This window comes from Etheostoma cragini, chromosome 7, assembly GCF_013103735.1.
Source record: "Etheostoma cragini isolate CJK2018 chromosome 7, CSU_Ecrag_1.0, whole genome shotgun sequence".
NCBI classification, from domain to species: Eukaryota; Metazoa; Chordata; class Actinopteri; order Perciformes; family Percidae; genus Etheostoma; species Etheostoma cragini.
In genome coordinates this window covers 21,770,377-21,790,515 of record NC_048413.1, presented here as the reverse complement: position 1 = coordinate 21,790,515, position 20,139 = coordinate 21,770,377, and the positions used below count along the sequence as shown (strand labels likewise).

Genomic DNA, 20,139 nt, shown 5'->3' with positions numbered 1-20,139 from the left:
CATTCCTCCTCTGTTGATGTTTTTTCAGTTTTATTCTGTACAAAAATATTTTGCAATAAATATGGAACTGTTTTCTAAGGACTTGGTGTAGATGGCTTTTTTGTTGTTTTAATTACTCAACTTTTTTAGCATGTTTTGAAGGGAAATTGGCTCATAACAAATCTAGCCCCCCATAGACGGGTCAAGTGATCCCAACTAAACCAAAACCAAATGGACGCAGAGTTAGCTAATAGCTAATAGTTAGCTAATAGCTAATAGTTAGCTAACGCTAAGTGTTGAGCTTCCGCCATTTCTATCACAGCTAATGTGGTAGGGATGGATATTTTAAGTCATTTCTAAAGTAGAGTACTTGAGGCAGTTGCTTGCAAAAAAAATTGAGATGTATAGTGTTATGTTATGGAATCTTCTTGTTGTTAACGGTACCGTTGCCAAATAGAAAAAATGTTTTCTGAGCTCAAAATTTGCCATCACATGCGCAAGAATGAGGCACAAATATTATACTATTGGTCAGAACTGAATCCATTTTAACTAGGGAAATCTGTCAACTCTCTTGATTCCCATTTTGTTACAAACTCGCATGTAACCATAATGTGTAATGCAGTGTATGTATGAAAACAGTAGGCCTGCTGAAAATGTCCCTCTTCTGTTCAGCGGCCGCCGCCGACAGATAGTGAGTGATGACTGAGACCTGTGTACAGCGGCTGTTGCAGTGACGTTAAGCCGAGAAAGCACAAAGCTCTGCAAGGTAACGGTCTTTTTTTTTTTGCGGTCATGTTTTATTTAGTCTATAAAAGGTGAATGTCAGTTGGGTACAGAGCTCCGTGAGAGCACAGGCTTTTTAACCGTAAACATAGCAGCACTAGCAACTCCGCTACGCTGTGGACGAATGTCTGCCTGCCAATGCGAGACTAGCTAACATCGAGCAGCTCACTGTGGCTCAGTGGTAGTAGAAGAACGTGTCCTTGGGCAAGACACTGAACCCTGAGTTGCCCCCAATGCTGCGCATGCGTGTGGATGTTTATCTGATGAGCAGGTGGCACCTTGTACGGCGAATGGTAAATGTTTCCTGTACTATGGAAAAGCGCTTTGAGCTAACCCCTGTGTTGTCCTCCCACCATCATCTTTTGCTTTTTCCAATGTTTTAGCTGTTTTTTCTACGCTTTTTTAATTCATAGCCTTTAATTCATTTTCTTTCTTCAAAATTACATTACTTTATATTTTAAATTATACAAAAACAATTTCTCGTTTTTTTCAGCGCTTTTTGTCTCTTTTTAGTCATTTCTTCCGAGGTTTTGGTCACTTTTTAAAAATTCCATAAAATTCAATAAAACAAACAAAATTCAGTGAAAGTAATCATTCATTTTACCTGAAAAACATTGTATGGCATCCATGTTATTTTTAGGCAATTTGTTTGAGAGAAAGCCAAGTTCCTGATATTAAAAACAACACAAGGGTTAAGACTAGAAAACGCTACATAAATACAGTTCATCTAACATTGTCATTGAGGGATGTTGGGTTTAGCGTTTGCAACTTGGAGCTTCAACGCTGGAAAGGATGGCCCCGGGGAGAAGGCTCTCTCCAATATTTCAAATTTGAACTGCAGTAACTATTTTAAACACTAGCTGTCAGTATTACGTATTGGACCTTTAACTTTCCTTAACTCCAGTGTGGAAAATAAAAAAACAAGAACAGAAGGCAAGCATGTTGTGTTGCTGGAGCCAATTTAGGCTGGCTGTTATCTGTGCAGCGTCTCCAGTTAAAGGCTGTTGTGTGCCACTTCTTAGTCCTAATTGTCTTACGCAAGTCCTCATTACGGCTCAAATGGCTTTGGCATATGACTCAGCGCTTAAGCAGTGACATCCTCTCTGAAAACAGGATGACAGATACACTGACAGACAACACTGGGTGGACCCACTACAATCTAACAGATGTATTGTTTTTCTTACACATTTACAAAGATTTTCAGCTTTAGAAATTACTTTCACCATTCACTTAGTAGCTCACGCAGTAGCCTGCACTAAAATTATTCTGTTAGTACAGTTTAGTGGACTAATAGTTATCATTTAACTCCAAAACATAGCAACAACATTTTGAAATTGCTATTCCACATGGTAAGTAGGGCTCTGCAATTAATCGAAATTTAATTGGGAATATGATTTCTGCTCCCAATGATAAAAAAATCAGAATAATTGAGAAAACAATTATTCAGCTCAATACGTATTTCAAGTAAACTCTAATTTTCTCTTTTGTTTTGAATGAAAAAATAAAGTTTAAATAGGAAAAGTTTTAAGGCAAAATTCACAGTTGTATGTGTTTTTTTACTGTTGATTTAATTAACTTTTCCCACTGTTTAAGTTCAATAATTGCAACATTTTTCCAGAAGTCAACGAGTAATCGTGTTAAATTATTGTAATTTCAATACTGACCAAATTAATCTTGATTATATATTTTTTCCATAATTGAGCAGCCCTAATGGAAAGTACAGTGTAGTATACAGTTTATGAACCAATACTTAAGGAAAAGCTCTTGTTTAAAAAAAAAAACCTCATGTATGCATTTGAGTATACATTTTTTCCTTTTCCTATCCTTACAAAGATTTTTTGTATTGATATATATATATTTAGAGTCAAATAAGAGCCTTTAATCATTCAATTTTACATATTCATTTGTATTTTTCTGACAAATGTCCTCTATATTTTCCTCATGAATTCTTTCTACTTGGTTCATTTTTACTGTTGTTTATCTCCTTATAATGACATTTATGTAACGAGATTATACCAGTTTATTTCTATTAAATTTCTAATACAGCACCACAAAGAGTTGTCCTCTCTGACACAATTTAAAGGTTTGCAGGTAAGATGGTGCTAATATTTAGTTCACCTCACGTGTGTCAGTGTCAGAGCTTGTGTTGACAGGATGTAATGAGACCACCATCTAGTGGTTTATGTAAAATCAAAGTAAATAACAGTATTTCCTGTTGTGTAACCTCAGTGACTATGACGTAACAAACCCAGAATTTTTGTCAGAAACACAAATATTCATGGAGCTTAACCCCTGTAATGAGTATACCATTCCTTAAAGATGTTTAGTGTTTTTTCTGTATTTTTGCCACACATAGATTGTTAACAATGCTATTTTCTTTATTAGACTGCATGTGGAGCTAGAAGTCTTTCAACAGATCATAAAAAGACTCTACTCTGAGGTATCCTACAGGGGGCACACTTGCTCACAGATCTGCTTCCTGAACCCCATTTGTGCTGAGGCAGCCTCTCCTTTCAGCTCACCGACTCATTTTCCTCTGTATTTTCCTTGTACCCTGGTCTCAGCAGTTACTGCTTACCTGCCCAGTGGATTCACATTAACACTGACAGGCTATTGCTCATTAAACTCCTTCAGCTCACAAGCGGAGCACACCCTAGGTGTATTACAGTAAAAAAAAAAAAGGTCTAGGAAGGACTAGGAAGACGCTTCTCATTATAGATACATATTCTAAGAAACCCCTGTAACCGGAGCCTTTTCGACATTTATTAAAATGCACCTAGCCTATGTGTTTTCTTGCTCAGAGCTAGATGTGAAGATACCATCATGCACACATATGTGTGAGTTTAGCCCATGAAAAATGTGTCAAATCCTCTCTGAAAATGTCAAACAGATTTTCTTTGTTGACTCTTGTTTGGTGTTGTTTGGTGGATTGGGTGACTGAAGTTTGTAGTAAGTAACAAGACATATTGGCAATTTCAATATTCATTTAACAAACACGAGCATCAGTAGTGTGTGGAAGAACCAAACACAGCCTGGCCCCCACTGCTGTGGGATGGCATCCTATTCTTCAACCGGCATTTGTCGCAAGTCAGCCAATGTGGTTGTGTTGGTCACTCTGGCACGAACTGCAAGCCCAAGCTGATCCCACAAGTGTTCTATGGGGCTGAGGTCAGGTCTGCTCGCAGGCCAATACATCCTCTCCTCTCCCAAATTCTGGAGGTAGTCTCTGATAAACCCCGCTTTGTGGGGAAGGGCGTTGTCATCTTGGAGGATAGAGTTTGTTCCCAGACTGTGGAGTTATGGGATTGCCACTGGTTGCAGAATTAGGCACCTGATTGCCAGCACCCGGGGGTTCCAGGAGCTCAAAACAAGAGTCAATAGCAACAGCAAAGAAAAGCTGTTTGGTACTGTCAAAGAATATCTGGCAAAGTGTCCATGGGCGCAACCCATATTTTGATTGTAAAGCAGATCAAGGTGCTATGTCACAACTATACTATATATAGGTAGGAAGTACCACTACAGTGCCGTAGTCATTCCCCGGCTGCAATGACAGTGTAGAGACACCAAGAGCTCTCAAACCTATGGCACCAGTGTTTAAATTTTCTTTTTTATTCCATTTTTACATTTTCATTTGACTGCCGTAATATTTTACACAAATAAAATAGGCCGGCAACCTGATGACCTTTGGGTGTTTTCACACCTGTAGTTTGTTTTCTCTGGTCCGAATCAGTTGGTGAGTTAGTAAACTTAAACTAAAGGTTGTTGGTTTAAAAACGGCCTTAAATTGAACTGAAACATTTAATACAGGCAGTGAAACAGCACCAACGATTTGAAAAATAACCAAATTAATGTATTTTTTTCATTCAGAAAGAAATCTAACTTTTTGGAGGCACATAATAAAATAAACACTGCAGGAAGACATGCATTACACAGACATTCTACAGAAAATATATGCTGTTCATATGTTCAGTTAGCTGACTGATTTAGTGAGACACAAATGAGACAGACGTGTTCATAACTATATGTTACTACAGCCTTCCCAACTGTTGATGCACAGGGCAGCCATGTTGGATTTTTAGCTTGGGGTACTCAGGCGGTTGCCCGAGTTCCAAGCTTTGAAATCCGTGGTCAGGTGGCACGTTTCCGACTTTGACATCGGAAAACCCGACTTCCAAGTACAAATGGAACACACTAATTGGAACCTACCACCTGCACAGGTGATTATAGGGTGAGCTAACCTGAGAAAAAAAACATTGACAGACACCACTTTGTTTCTGAAAATACCGTTACAATTAGATCAGTTTCTGCTGACATTACGGTACTATTTATACATACTGCTACATGTGCACCCACAACAATAGGCACCCCAAATATTATAAAAATATCACTCACTGCAGAACCATCGTCCCTATTGTTCTACACCTTAGCCTGTGATTGGGTTAACTCAGTTGGTAGAGCAGGCACACATATATAGAGGTTTACTTCTCGACCCTTTGCTGCATGTCATCCCCCCCCCCCCTCCCTCCCCTTTCATGTCTTCAACTGACCTGTCATATATGCATACATGTCTAAAACTGCTCCAAAAAAGGAGTGCCCAGCCCCTCAGGACCTAATCAGGCAATCCTGCATGCACTCTCCTTAAATAAGCTGGTGAGCAGCTGATCTACCCCCTACATCACAGCCAGAACCATAGCAAAATACTATGAACCCACTACACGGGTCTAAGTCAAATGATAAAGGAGCAAATAAACTAAAACATTACACTGAAATAAGGATTAAGCAGACACAAAACATTGTTAATTTTGGGAACAGAGGCTAGTGAAAAGGGAGAAAGGCACCTTTTCACAAGAAGTATATTCCATAAGTTTAATAAAACTTCTTCTGTTGTGGAAAAATGCTAAAGAGATGTTGTTTAATCAGTATCACTGGTTGGTGATATTCTTAATTTCCCTTTTTGTCAGCAAATCTAATAAAAACAACAAAACCAACAGTGAGTTTTTCCTACCAGCATGTATTGGCTGTGTAGCCAGAGGAACATCTTATTCCTCTGTGGCATAGAGTCTATTGTTGCCTGGGTTACTATGAAAATGGGCACTGTAGTTTATGTTTACCTCACATTTCTGCTGCTGTGAAGACTTGATATAGCAACAAATAAGTACTAGTCCGCAGTCCGTAAAAAATAGTCTCCAAGAAAAAAAATCATGTATTAATGTTTGAGTAATGTTAGATAAGAACTACAGTGCCCAGCTGTTTAGGGAAATAATTTTGACTTTCAATTTTTTATGTACCAGAGAAATTTGAAAAGCAGAGAGACAGACTGATTGATTTAGGTCTTTTCATAGTATAAGCTAACAATGAGAAAAATATACAACATTCCCAGCCTTACCTTCAAAGTTTACCTTGGGCTGTTTTTTCACCTCTAGTTGTGCAATGGAGCTGTTTTCTAAAAGTGTTTTGTTTATCTAGTGTACAAGGACATCCTTACTTGTGTGTGTGCATGCAGGTGATGCGATACCCAGTCCTACACTGATCAATAGGTGGCGATAAAACGTCAAGATATGCTGCAATGTGCCAGCAAAGGCAGGGAAGAAGATGGTGGATACTGGGATTGGAAATGTTTTACATTAAAATGCGTCTGACACGTTTTTTAGGCCAGAAAGATGCACACAATGTATTTTAGTTGGTAAATCTGAATTTAAACATACGCTTTTTTTAACTCCACAGAGCCCTCTTTAATTGATCTTCATAAGGAAACCGACCCTAAATGGAGAGATAGAACCGCATCCACGAAGACTGTAGAAATTCAGCCATGAGGTTGCTTGAAGCAGGATCTTGTCCCATGCTGCCTCAGACGCCTGTTTTAGGTTATCAGCAAGTTATACTGGTTGGTTTGGTCAGACATTCAATATGTTTACACTATTGCCTGGTTACAGTAAACAAGCTGGTTAACAGTGAGTTCGCATGTAATATGTATTGTCAAACTTAGGAACACCTATCTGTAGTGAAAAAAAGCATTAACCAGTTCACATTCTGGATAAAGGCTGTGGGATATGATTGAAAGGTCCAGTAAGTGAACCTTGAATTTTGAATACAACACAGCTGTTTTTTTACATTCACAGTTCACATTAACTTTTGTAGTTTTTACATACTACTGTGACTTCTGCAAAATTGTAATTGTTAAATGTGATAAAACTTTTGTTAAACCTTATCTTTTCATGAAACCTGAAAAACATGAAAAACAGTGCCGGTACTTCTTAGCTTTTAGTTTATAGGTGGATTATTCATCACACTGACAAAATAATATCTTTGCTTCTCTTTGTCCCCTAAACTATCAGGTTTAGATGTTTCGGTAGAAAATACCACAAGATGCCAGGACCTTTCCATGGTATTGGATTTAGTGAATGGACTCCCCTGCAGCAGAAAGAAACCAACCAGACATTCAGGATGAGGTGGCTTTGTTTACACTGACACTAAACACCTGTTGTTCCATCAACAAGTTGCCCTGCAAGGTTGTTTTTCCTTCCACATGCGAATGTTAAAAAATTGACGAGGATTTGCTAATGTGGTTTGTATCATGATTGGGTGGTTGGCTGGGGAGAAATAGCGTTGTTGCTACTGTTTTGTGAATGCAGTGACTGAGTGCTCCCCATGGGTCCCCAGTGTCATCTGACAGCAACTGAAAAGAGAAGATGTTGATTATTCAAGTTATTCTTTTTGAGCATTATTTTACAAAGTCAGACAGGCCAGAAAAAAATCACTGACTTTAAACAAGACATCAGGAAGAGGGAGATAAAGAAGAATCCTCTACCCAAAACCACAAAAACAACATTAAGCCAAATGTGAGAGAATTATGTGCATTATCAAGCTTTATTTAAATAAATAAAACAATAATCTGCTCCACTTTAAGTATAAAACAGCCTTTAAAACTGCCTTTTTAACACTTACGTTGTAACATGTATCAACCATCATGTCACTTAAAGGGGCACTCAACCATTTGATGCACACTAATCAGTGCACTCATTACCAGCATACTAAAACAGTTGTGTAATGTCTTCTGTTGGCTCCGAAAAGACAAAAAAATGAACGATGATGTCATTGGGTCAATTTTGACCATCCTTTTTTAACACGTCTCTTACAATTCCCAACACTATATACAAGTGCTTTTGCAGGAGCGCCCCTTTAACACTGCACATGACTTGTCCTGTACTGACCAGAATTTGACTAAGAGCCACTTAACATGAAAACAAACTAAAAGAGCTTTATGATTGAAAGAAATATATTAAACATGTAATCACGTTCATTCATTTATTCATTTTGATTCATTTCTTTCTCAAAGCAACCTACATTTTTGTGCCAATATAAGTGTTTGGCACTGGGACACTTTGACATGTGGACAGGAGGATAGAACAACCAACACCACGATTTATTTAGCCAACCTGCTATATCACCCAAATTACAGCCACACCTTCACTTTAAACATCATAAAATCATACAATTTCTTTTTCTGTGTTATCACGTCTTACCAATGACTATCTGAGAATACACAAGCTTCTCAGCCTAGTCCGCTGCAAAACAAATGTATGCTGGCAAAACCCAGTGCTATTTAGTTTATGACTTTGAGATAATGTAAAAATGTTCTGGACTTGTGTTCCTTCCTATTTTTTTGGGCAGGCCATTGGCAGTCACAGTCAATTCCATGTCAATTTCTATGTCAATAGTGGTTAATGATTAATGACACTCGGGTGCTTTGTTCTACCTTGTTGTATCCCAATCAGAGTACAGCTACTACAAAAGAAATTACATGTACAATATATGGATTCAAATATATAGGAGCTGGAGTACATGATGAGCCTCAGATCAGGAGGTACAGTAAGCACCTTGTTATTTTCCATGTCCCTGTTCTCTCCATCCTCCCAGGTTGACTGCAGGCACCTGGTTGCTATGATGGGATTTCCACTGATGCAATATCAGCCAAGCCTAGCTCATCTCTCTAGGTACGTGAGCATTGTCTAATTTTGGTCGGAAGTGTTTTTGCTCATGATATACCAGCAGTAGTTATGAAAATACTGCAATGAGCCAGTTTCTTTATGTGAATTCCAGCAAACCTACATCATTCTCTTACAATTTGGTACCACTTTAACTACTCTAATGTGACATGAAGTACACCGAACAGCCGTGTTTGATGCTTAGCCTCTTTTAACTCCCTGCAGACCAATCCCACCTTTGTGTTCATGCTTAACACTTCAATAGCCCACCCATGCCACAACGTTTGAAACCCCCTCCATCCTGCCTTCATTGTAGTCAACCTGCTGTTGCCTTGGCCCAGAGTCCCTCTGTTTGTTAAGAAGGTGGTCATTATAATTCTTATAGATGAATACAGCCCATATGTAGAGGGACTCACCACAGCAGATGGGGAAACTAAATGGGAAGCAGGCTAATTAAGGCTCGATGACACCCAAATGACATGTGTTGCCCTTTCTTCTGAGATTACCCAATTTAAAACAGAAGTACATGGTGGGGATTAAATCTGTTGAACCATGTAAACCATAAGATAATGCCTCATCAAGATTTCCTTTGAGGGCACATTCTGTTCACATCCATTTCCTTAAAAATAAAACACATTTCTAATGCTCTTCTTATTTTTTAAACACATATAATACATTCCCAGATCTTTCAGTTTAGAGTCACTGCTGGTTGTCTATGTCAGTTCCCTTGAACAAACTGGACTAAAGCTAGTTTTGCATCTTAGTTTGATTTGAACAAAAGAGGCCAGGAAGGGACCTGAGCATCACAGAGCAGCCTTGTCTCCTGCAGCAGCTACTGCATTGCTCAGTGAATGCAAAGTTTTTTGCATAGGAAAGTACGTGTGAAGTCTTTGGGAGTAGAGGAGTGCGACCCATAATTGGAGGATTCAGTTTCTAAACTGAATTTCAACAACAAATGAAGTGTACTGATATGCTGTACGGTGCTGTGAAGAATTAAAAAATTTGTGAACAAGTAACTTTTACAATTGTATTACATGCTACTGTGATTTCTATTACTAGTTTGACTTTAGCCATTTTGTGGCTAAAAATTGTGATGTAAGAGTGAATGGCAGTAAAAGGGTTACTGTTAGTACAAATATACACAAACAAACACTTGGGAAAACACACAATACTAAACATCTGGCTCATATATTGCTCAGTAGCTACAGCTCTACTGGTGGACACGCTCATGGAGGTTGACTAATTTGCCTCTCATGCAAATATCAACTGATGGTGTACTTCAGTGACGATGGAGCTCAAACAGCAGATAAAAATTGCTTCAAGGAAAGAAAAAGAGAGAGAAATAGAGAGAGAGAGAGATTCAACTTTCAGTATCAGACAGGGACTTTCTGTACACCTAGTGCAACTTTGCTTCTCCTGAAGGCCTCGTCTCATTATTTCATGGTCATTTATTTTAACCATTAATTATTAAATTATTATCCTAAACATGAGATAGTCATGGTATTTGTACACTTAAGGAGTTATTGCCATTAAAATATTAACATTTGGATCAACTTCATGTAATTCTCTAGACTTTTGACTGACATAATAACTCAACTACTACTTGTGTAATAATTAAATAGGTACTAGTTTATTAACTTTATAACAAAATGCCGTGCCGTGCACCATGTGTCAGCGATCATGTGTCAGCCAGTGTGGCCAGTTTTTACTTGCTTGTCTGGGGTCAAGAAATGGTTGTTCTTTGACTTCATGTTCATGTCTTTTTCCCATTGACATCACTTTAAAGAAAAAGAGGTTTTGGAGTTCTCTCTCCAAAAAAGGAGGGGAAACAACCTAAGAGAAAAAAGACATCTTGTCACAGTTCCAAAGCTACAATGTCAACAGGCTGTATGATCGTTAGCACATGAAAAAATAAATGTGCAACATAAAAAATGAGACCATATTGTTTTAGAAGTAGTTAGACATTTAGGAGCCTCACCACAACTGGAAAAGTGTAGCAGGGTGGCTGTCAAGAAAAACCCAGTGGGGGTCATCCCTACGTTCCCAGGATCCCATGTTTTTCATCTAAACTAACATTGTAAGAGATCGGTAAAGGCTATTGTAACAGTTCATTTGAAAGGTCTCCTTATTGAGCTGTGAAACATAGGACCCGGGGGACATCCCAGCCAGAGCTAACACTGCAACCACGAATAACTTCCAGGAAAGACCGTACAAAAGTGTTTGTTATCTACATTAGTTGGATTCATTGCGCCTCGACCCTCTCTATGACAATAGGCCTTTTTACTTTGATTTCGAGTGTTGCCATTTAGAGCAGAAATAAACACTTTTGCCGTCTGATGCACTTTGTAGGTAGGGTTCGTTTTGTCCCCTAGTCTTTAGAAGTTGGAGGAGTAATGTTTTCATGTCAATAAATACTGTAGTTCCAACTGTGTAACGCTTTTAAAACCTTAATCTCTAATTTTAACATGTTTATCTAGCATGTCATTAAGACAGTAATTGAGTTGATTCCAGTCTTTGTGCTAGGTTAGGTTAACGTGTTCTATGTTCTTGCACAAACAGAGATGAAAATGATATCTTCTTAGGCAGGGCAAGACAATAAACAAGGTTATTTCCCTAAAAGTTGCACTGTTTCTTTAAAGTGCGTGGCCTGTCGCAGGACAGGAAGTAAGCTTTGTTAGGAACTGTGGGTGTTACACACCTTATCAATAATACATGGATGACATTAAGGTTATGTGAGGTCTTATTACTTGAATAAAGTAAGTCTATGATGATAATAACAGTTTAAAGTGACGTACACAGACACACACATGTGCACACACACAGATTCTTTGAAGTGTGTGTGTATGCACGTTGGCGTGGTCTCTGTCTGCGGTCCCCCCCTCCCCACATAATAGACTTGTGCAGTCGACAGCTGTCTCCTTTGAACGCCCAAAGACAAAAGGCCTTAAATCCAGCGACCTCCCTCTTTCATGTGTTCATCTGATACCGCTCTTCCTCACCTTACTGTCACTCCATTCAGCTCTGTGGCCTGAGGCTACAGCTTGTAACCACGTTCAGCCATGGATACATTTGCTGCCTCTGATTATTTCGGAGAGAGCAAAGAGAAAAAAAGCTTTAATTCGAAAAGTACAGCTGTGTTGCAGTGCATAGGACCATCGGAGTGCGTCTTAGCTGCCGATGTCAGAGCTGTTGGGTTTGGTGCTTTCCCTTGAGATAAAAATTATAATTTCTTTGGCATGTACCCCTCTTTCCCAAAGAAAATGTATCAAAATATGGCAATGAATACACATAGATTGTAGTTTATACATTATAAAAAATAAATTAATAAGTCTTCAGTTTAACTATGTCAGAGTGAGTGGCTACATGTGAGCATATGACTTCATAGTGATGATGGGTGAAGATTATGTTTTGCACCACTATAATAGTAGGATCCTGTCTCAAAATCTTTAATCCGCAAATATTTTGTTTTACATGTAACATTTTCTTATTTTAAGTTCAGAATGCACTGGGAAAAGTTACAAAAAGTTGAAGAAATGGTCATCATGTGTAAAGTAAAATAGAACAAATGAAAGGGGAAGCTTGTGGCCACACATACAATACAAGAATTGTAGCTGTTTACACAGCATACAACAACAAAAAAGACCTGCTGAAATATAAAATGGTTACGGGTAAACTTATAATCAGCGCAACAAGAAAACAAACTGGTAGTGAAAAAGTACCTGACTTTTAGTTCAAGCACTAGCTGTTCAGAGATATTGGAGTTCCTCTGTGATGGAGAAGAAACTGACAGCAATAGCTTGAAATAAAGTTTTTATTGTGGCTTGGCCTACACTTAAACAAATCTTTTCCTCGTTATGCCTCCCATACACCTCATGCCCTCTGAGGGGAAAAAAAGAAAGAAATGAAAGCTAAAAATAGTGTATTCCGAAGACCAGGGAGTCTTGGTGGTGTGTTTGATAACCCAGGCAGTCAGCCCTCTGTGTGTCCGACTGCCTCCCCTTCACTGAGGATAATTAGAAAATTCTAAGGGCAGGATCTTCTTGGCTCTCTCTTTCCGTGTGTGTGTGTGTGTGTGTGTGTGTGTGTGTGTGTGTGTGTGTGTGTGTGTGTGTGGAGGCTGAGCCCCAACGCTGTACCAGGCAAAGGTTTCCACCGGCCCGTTCTTACATAACTCAGTAAGTGATAACAACGGTGAATTCCTCTCAACACACATTACAGCTGCCAACATCTTTGCCTTTGGTTTATTCCCAGTTCACTTTTGAATACAGTCCGTATCACAACCCTGGATGAGCTGGGTAGTACGAGGTGAAGATTCCCTTGCAGCCTGCTTTGTCTTGAAGAGATGGTTAGATTGGGTGATCTTCCAGGGCAGAGGTCACGTTCATCAAGAGGTAGGTCAGCTGAGGTTAAAGCTGAAGGTGTTCCCACTTCTATTGTGAGTCTATGTCCTCCAACCTGATGGGGAACAGACATTGAGCAGGCACGTATGATCCATGAGGAATGTGGCTTTGTTGGCAAACTCTGCTCATATTTTACTCTTAAGAAGCTGGTAACAAGTGTAGTTGGAGGTATAGTAAATAGATAGAAGTAGATCATGTGAGTGTATTTGCTAAATTTAAGCTGGTGGATGTGTTTTGAGCGCTTTTGACTGTAGTTTACTGGGAGGTTTACTCAAAGCCTATTCAACACCAGCATCTTCCTGAATGATAGGATTAAACTCTATAGACACACTGCTACGTACAGTACACTGGCTATAGAACACCAGCATCACACTAGTATACACTCCCCAAAATGTCACCTTCAACACTTCCATACCCATTACTGTTCAATGAGCAGCTGGTCTCCATGGCTCCTGCTCTCCTATGGGATAGTGTCACACCTTGCTGCTTATTGTTGATTGGCTGAAAGGACTAGATGAACCTTCTAGAGCCTAGCGTCTGGAGACTGCAATGTTGACAGAGTGGCGCCCAAATCCAAAGGGTGTGTTTGGAGGGTTGTAAAACACTGGCTGAGCTTTGAGACAACCGGCGCGCTGAGTGTGTTAATGTGTAGCTCTCTTACAGTGACTGGTCTGTGCAGCAGAGAGACCCGGGTAATGTTTAGGCCTGTGGACTTTGAAACTAATATCTTCTTAATTCACACAACTGAATGAAATATGCCAATCATTTACTGTCATATGGGCCTAGAGCAGAGTTAGAGTCATTCTGGGTCAATGCTGACGTGGGGATTTTTCAGACTGGAATGCGTGTATTTTGCAGTGTTCACCTCCTACCTTACTTACATCTTATCTTTCACATGAGTCAAATATTCTATATGTAGTTCATGAACATAGCACACTACCATTCGGTAAAAATTGTCACGCATTGACCTCAAACCTGGTGTCAGATTTATGGAGCCACAATTGGACAATAGAGTCTAACAGGTTTCCTCTTAAATATCTACTGAAAAACCTTTTTCATGATTTACAATTGAGGAAGCTGAGGATTGTCTGCATGAGGAACAAAAACTGTGGCCAAAGTTGTTAACTTTATCTGCGTAGATAAGATATGCGGCATGTTCACTTAAAGCACTACATAAGCAGGCCACAAGCAACCAGTAACACTACCTTTAGAAAAACCTGTCAAACTCATGAGTGCAGATCAAATGACTTTCAGGTTGACCATAATAACCTTCATAAGAAAGGAATCTTTACTTTTTCTGCTTCCTAATATATCTTTTCTGATATTCTCCCCCCTTGAATAATGATGTCCTTTGAGTGGGCAGGTTGGATATCTTGATATCTCTCTGCTCACCTTGCTGCTTAGATCAGATGTATATTTTGGCTGTTGCCATCAGCATTACCAAGAACGGTACATCTCTCTAAGCTATAAATCTGAATTAATTGCAATATTTTTACATTGCTCAGCAATAATTTACTGCCAGCAGACAGTGACGAAAAGCAATGCTTTTATGAAGGTTTTATATGCTGAGGCCCTGCAGAAACATAAAACACTTATAACAGCAAAAAAATAGTTTGTTTAAGGTAGTTTTGGGTAAAATGTGATGTACAGTATGTACAGTATGCCTAGTGGCAAACACAATCTGTGTCTTTTTTCTTGAATAGAATCACATGAAGGAATATTTATTGCAGCACCTTTTAATCAATACTAAACAAGTGGATCCGGCAAATTACACATTTGTCAAGTCCGTACAGCAGACACAGAAACAACAAGGTACCACTGATATGCAGTGTTGCCACTTGCTTGTGTTTGAAGGGTTGCAGCATTCAGCATGTTGCAGCAGCTGCAGCAGCTGCAGCATCTTCCAAGGCTGACCATTCAATCAGAATGGAGACATTGAGTTGCATCTGGTGATTTTGCAGGAATTGTGGTTGTTTTGGATGATAAATTAAGTACAATGTGAGACTTTTCTTTACTGACTATGCTGGTTGTAATGGGAAATGCTCCTTTGGGTAAATTCACCAGAAAAGTGTTTGCTTCTTAGTTTGACCCTTTTTGTGAGAGCACTTGTCTGGGGTTTAGATATATGGGATATCTGCTGCATTGCTTTACAACAAAGACAGAAAAAAAAGACATGTTTTTTTTTAAAGGTCGCTGTAAATTTTGTTTTGACATGGTAACTGTTTTCAGTTAAGCAGATGAAGCAGGAAGTGCTTGGGGGAGTTCTGGGAAACGTGGTCATATGATTTTTCAACTAAGGTGTTGCTGTTTATTTGACAATGGTATATTGATTTTTCACTACACATGTTTAACCACATTCATTCTGAGTGATTTCCAGTTTGTTTAAGCCACTTCAAAATGTCTGACATAGTCATAGTTTTTGTCATGGCCCTTATCCTGACACACAGAGGAGGTGGAGAGGTACAGTGCAGTGCATGTGAAGAGTAGAGGAGAGCTGTGCGTCTACCTTGGTAACTGGTCCCAGTGGGCTGCGTCCTTGCTGTAGCTTCACCTGAACCCTGCCTCCCCAGGGAGCCTCCACATCATAAACATGTCTTGCATCATTAGCAGGACCTGCTGTCACCCTGCCGCCAGACCCCCATGATACACTCTGTGGGAGAGATCAGTCGTTACCCACGCAGTAACACACAGTGGATGTACTGTTTATGTTCAGAAAGACGTAGCTTTACATTGAAGGTTGCAACATTATAAACACAAATTAGCAATAACAGTAATTGAATAAAGTCAAAACTTAAATCATGATTTAACTCACAGTGTATTGAGAACTTCTGTAATGCTGATATTTATTTTCATTGAGGATCTTGCATTTTTGAGTCTGCCAAAATCACACAATCAACAACAGGAGGAAGGAAAAATGTTCAAAGCTGTTTCATATCCCCTAAAAAATACATAATTTGAATCTTGAAGTAGTTGTGCGAATCATTAAAACCCCATTTCAATCCAGTCCATAGTTGTCAGTGATTAACTATGTCATGTTCCATTGTAAAGTTTGCTTTCAAGATGTGCCATTGCCACCACATTCAAGTTTCTTGACGTGTAAGCAGTATATAAAGCACACAAATGATTATACGCAAGACACATGTATTGATGTTAAAAGTGTAGTTTAAAGTAATAATTCAAAGCAATGTTGACTTAAAAGATTTTTCACTGGTTGCACATGTATGCTGGTTGTACCAGTTTACCAAAAAAGTACCTTATTTTATCAAAATAGTTTTAGAGGCTAAGATATAGTTATTCAGCTCAAGAAAGTGAAAAAATATAGAACTCTAACAGATATGCATTGAATAGTGTAGTACTGTCCTTTTCCACTGTAGTAACTTTTCCAGGAATCCACAAACCTTTTTTAGGAACTCCCAGAGTTTACCATATGGAGGAACCAGGGTCAAAATTGAGTTCCTCTGCCGTGTTTCCTGCCGCCCCAAAAGTCCACAGGTTCTGATAGGTTTTCTGTGCTGAGACTCCCTGATTGGTCGGACACAACATTTGAAGCTGCTACAACAAGAGCAGAATTCATTCCGACAGTAAGAAGTAAGAAGAAGTGCTGCCTGCCAGTAGTATCAATATTGAGACTAGGGGAGGATATTTCTTGTGAAGTTTATTGACATTCAAAACCCCAATCTTCCCGTCAGTTGTGTAACACTCAACTATGGGGCCAATGTGGTGACTCTTTGTTATTGTTTCATCATTAGCAAAAATGTGTCTGTCATGGGTCTATTTGTCTAGTCAGCACGGCTGTTTAAATGTGTTGTAAATGCAAACAGGATTAAACAAGAAGAAGTACATTAAGTTCCTGGTACCACTTGGTTGAAAAGGGCTAAAATTCACTTCAATGACTGTACTTCTAGTGCAGGAAAACAAATGTAAAGTAAATATCATCATCACCAGAAATATAGGAAAAATGAGTTTGATGGAGAGTGATAGTGCAGTTAGGATTCTCATACAAAATGTTTTGTCATCAAAACTGTTATCTGGACTGATCAGGATGAGAAAGGAGTTCTTCCTAAAAGGAAATATTATTGTAAAATTCTATTACTGAGGATGTTACTGAACTGTAAATTCACACGCAGCAACTGACTATTGACCCAAACGATTATCAGCTGTGAGTATGGCTACAGAGAACGATGCTTCCCTCTCTGAATAACCTCAAAAGGCTCATGAAATGGATGCTCACCTTCTGTTAGTGCCATTCAACATTGTTCATGCCTGGATGAATCCTCATACACATAAACTAAACCGTATAGATCTCCCTCTGAAAATCATTGTCGTTCCCTGCACTCTAATGCCTTGGTAAACACATTACACAGCAAACTAATTATATGGGACAAAATAGAGAGTCTCATGGAAGAAACAGGCAGGTGTGTTTGGAGATTGTATTATATCATGGTACCTCATAATGCACTCAAACTGAACACACACAAACCCTTTAAAGCTTTGACAATGCCACAGTTTGCCGTGAGGCAGGCTAGGCTAACATGCTATTTAAAGAAGGGCACAATGAATGAAGACCTGGAGGTCAGCATTCAAACTCATTTCCTAAACAAACTGCAACGTCTCAACTGTCAATGAGTGAAACTTGACCCAGCCAGCAGCATGCAGCTGCGTTTGACAGGCAACGCGTCACACTTTAGAGTCTGTGATTGTGTGTGTGTGTGTGTGTGTGTGTGTGTGTGTGTGACTGCACATGTAGGTTTAAGACAGACAAGAATCCATTAAGAGTCATTGAATTTAATCAACAAAAGCATTCAGATTTGCCTTACATACTTATAGTGACAGCAGTGCATCTCGGTCATTGTGTTCATTATGATAAAACTTTCAACTGTGTAGTACACCGTTTAGTGTTTCCACCATTTTGCTCTGTTGAAAAAAAATAAAAATAAACATAGCAAAATGGAAACACATAAGCATACAGAAGCAAGAAATACAAAGATACACAAATAATATTTCCAATGTAAGATTACAAGCTCAGTCAAGCACAATAGTCAAGTTTTAACTTGAAGTAAAACGGACTGCCGGGCAAGAATTGTCTCAGTTTTAGAACCTTGGATCTTTGCTACCAGGTGCCCCAATTTCATAATGTCAAGACATTGACATTATGAAATTGACAATGACAATAGTCCATTGTTTGTTTGTTTTTGCTAGTAGAAACAGGTGGACGGAGTATGAACAAAAACTGACTCTGCTCTTCGAAAATATATCTTAAATAGATTTTTTTTCTTATTAAAGAGTGTAAAGTGTTACTTTTAAGAGCAACATCAAAGTAGTGTACAGTAACAGCAGTGTGTGGAGGTCTACGTGGTACATACATTTTATACATGTGCATAGATTCTGTATATTACACAACTTTGCTTGTCAATGATGTCAGACAGATCGCAGTTTGTTTCTGAAGCAGCAGATGAGCCAAACAGGTGTGTTGTGGAATAAAATGCAGTAATAATTGGTATGCCTCGCTCCACTTCTCTATGGAAACTGCCCCATTGGAGATTATGGGATACAACCGCGCCATCCACACGTACCATCCCGCCCTAAATCCATTGGGGCCAATTACCTGCCGCTGGTGGCAGGCCGCAAGTCAGAGCACGGTTGTGGCTGCTAGACGGCTTGTGTGCACCCTGCTCCCTTGGTGATTCTCTGGCTTTGTGAAAAAACATGAGGCTTGTTTCTCCTCACAACCAGGCAAAGGTAAACGTTTAACATACAATGTTAAATATTGTAATGTAGATAAAATCAAACACCTCAAATAGTTGTGTATTCTATATTTTCTTTATAAGGTGGCATGGGGGGGGGCTTTGCTGCCAAGGGAGACAGGGAACTAATTGGCAAGAGACTTGGTAAAAATCACTGGTTTAGTGTTGATCAATGTAATGAGGGTCCTTTAAAAATCACACCTGGGCTAAGTCCTCCAATTTCCTTTAAGACAATGTAAATCTCTGTAATTATCCCACAGTCACCTGAGCAGCAGGGCAGGTCGAGGAGACAGGTGGATAAAACAACAGAAAAGACTTAACAGACAGATGCTGCATATGGAGTGGTAAGGCCTATAATTTGGGAAAACCTATGAGAACAGCAGTCAATGATGGCTTTGCCCATTAAGAGAATGTGGATATATGTTGGTCAGTATTCCTTACTGATGAATTTGTTATAACACACAGGATATTGTTCAAAATCAGTTTCATTGGTCTGGTTTACAGTACAAGGTGTCTATTTACTACATGACATGCTAAGCAAAGTATCCGCACACAGCCTTGTATCAAAATGCTGTTAGTTATCCATTATAGTACACATTTACCTTTTTATTTTTTTAAGCATAATCCATTTGAGTCCTTCTGCATACGATGTTCAGGTCGACAGTTGCAATGCAGGTTAAGTTTGTTTCTAATGGACAGTCTCTGAAGATGCAATATGTATGTTGCAAAATCCAAAATAATAGTTTCAAAACCTTCAAAGCTTGATTCATAACACTGACATTCAAATTCTAAATCAACCTCGAATACTGCGCAGTTTTTTTTTTGTCTATTCATTCTGTTTGAACCCAGTCTCTCTGCACAGTTGTTGATAAAGATACTTCCTCAAAGAGGTAAAAGTTGAACAGTATGAGTTATACATGCCCAGCAGCAGGCTATCACAAGAATATGGTACATTACAATAGTGCAATATGCAATTGCACATCAGGTTTGTAAGTAATATAACAATTTCTTCAATTTATCGTGTATTTAGCCTACTCATCACAATTCAAGTACTAGATGCTTCACGTTACTACCAACTAATTTTCCAAAATTATTTTTTTAATATATTTTACAGATTTACAACTAGAATGTGTTTCCTTCTTTTACTGTTGCAACTTCTCTCAGTTTGCTTAAGTGTTGTATGAAATTGAACTAAAGGAGACTTGTTACTCATTCTTATGTCATTATCTCTATCTCATCAAAAACTCT

At 38.9% G+C, this 20,139-nt stretch overlaps 1 long non-coding RNA gene across 1 annotated transcript; it reads left to right on the top strand.

Annotated features, from left to right (window-relative positions):
- Positions 1-433: 433 nt before the first annotated feature.
- Positions 434-18,463, top strand: LOC117947566. The gene is made up of 3 exons (XR_004657265.1): positions 434-540; positions 1,146-1,147; positions 18,453-18,463. It is a non-coding gene; the product is annotated as an uncharacterized LOC117947566 (long non-coding RNA).
- Positions 18,464-20,139: the final 1,676 nt, after the last annotated feature.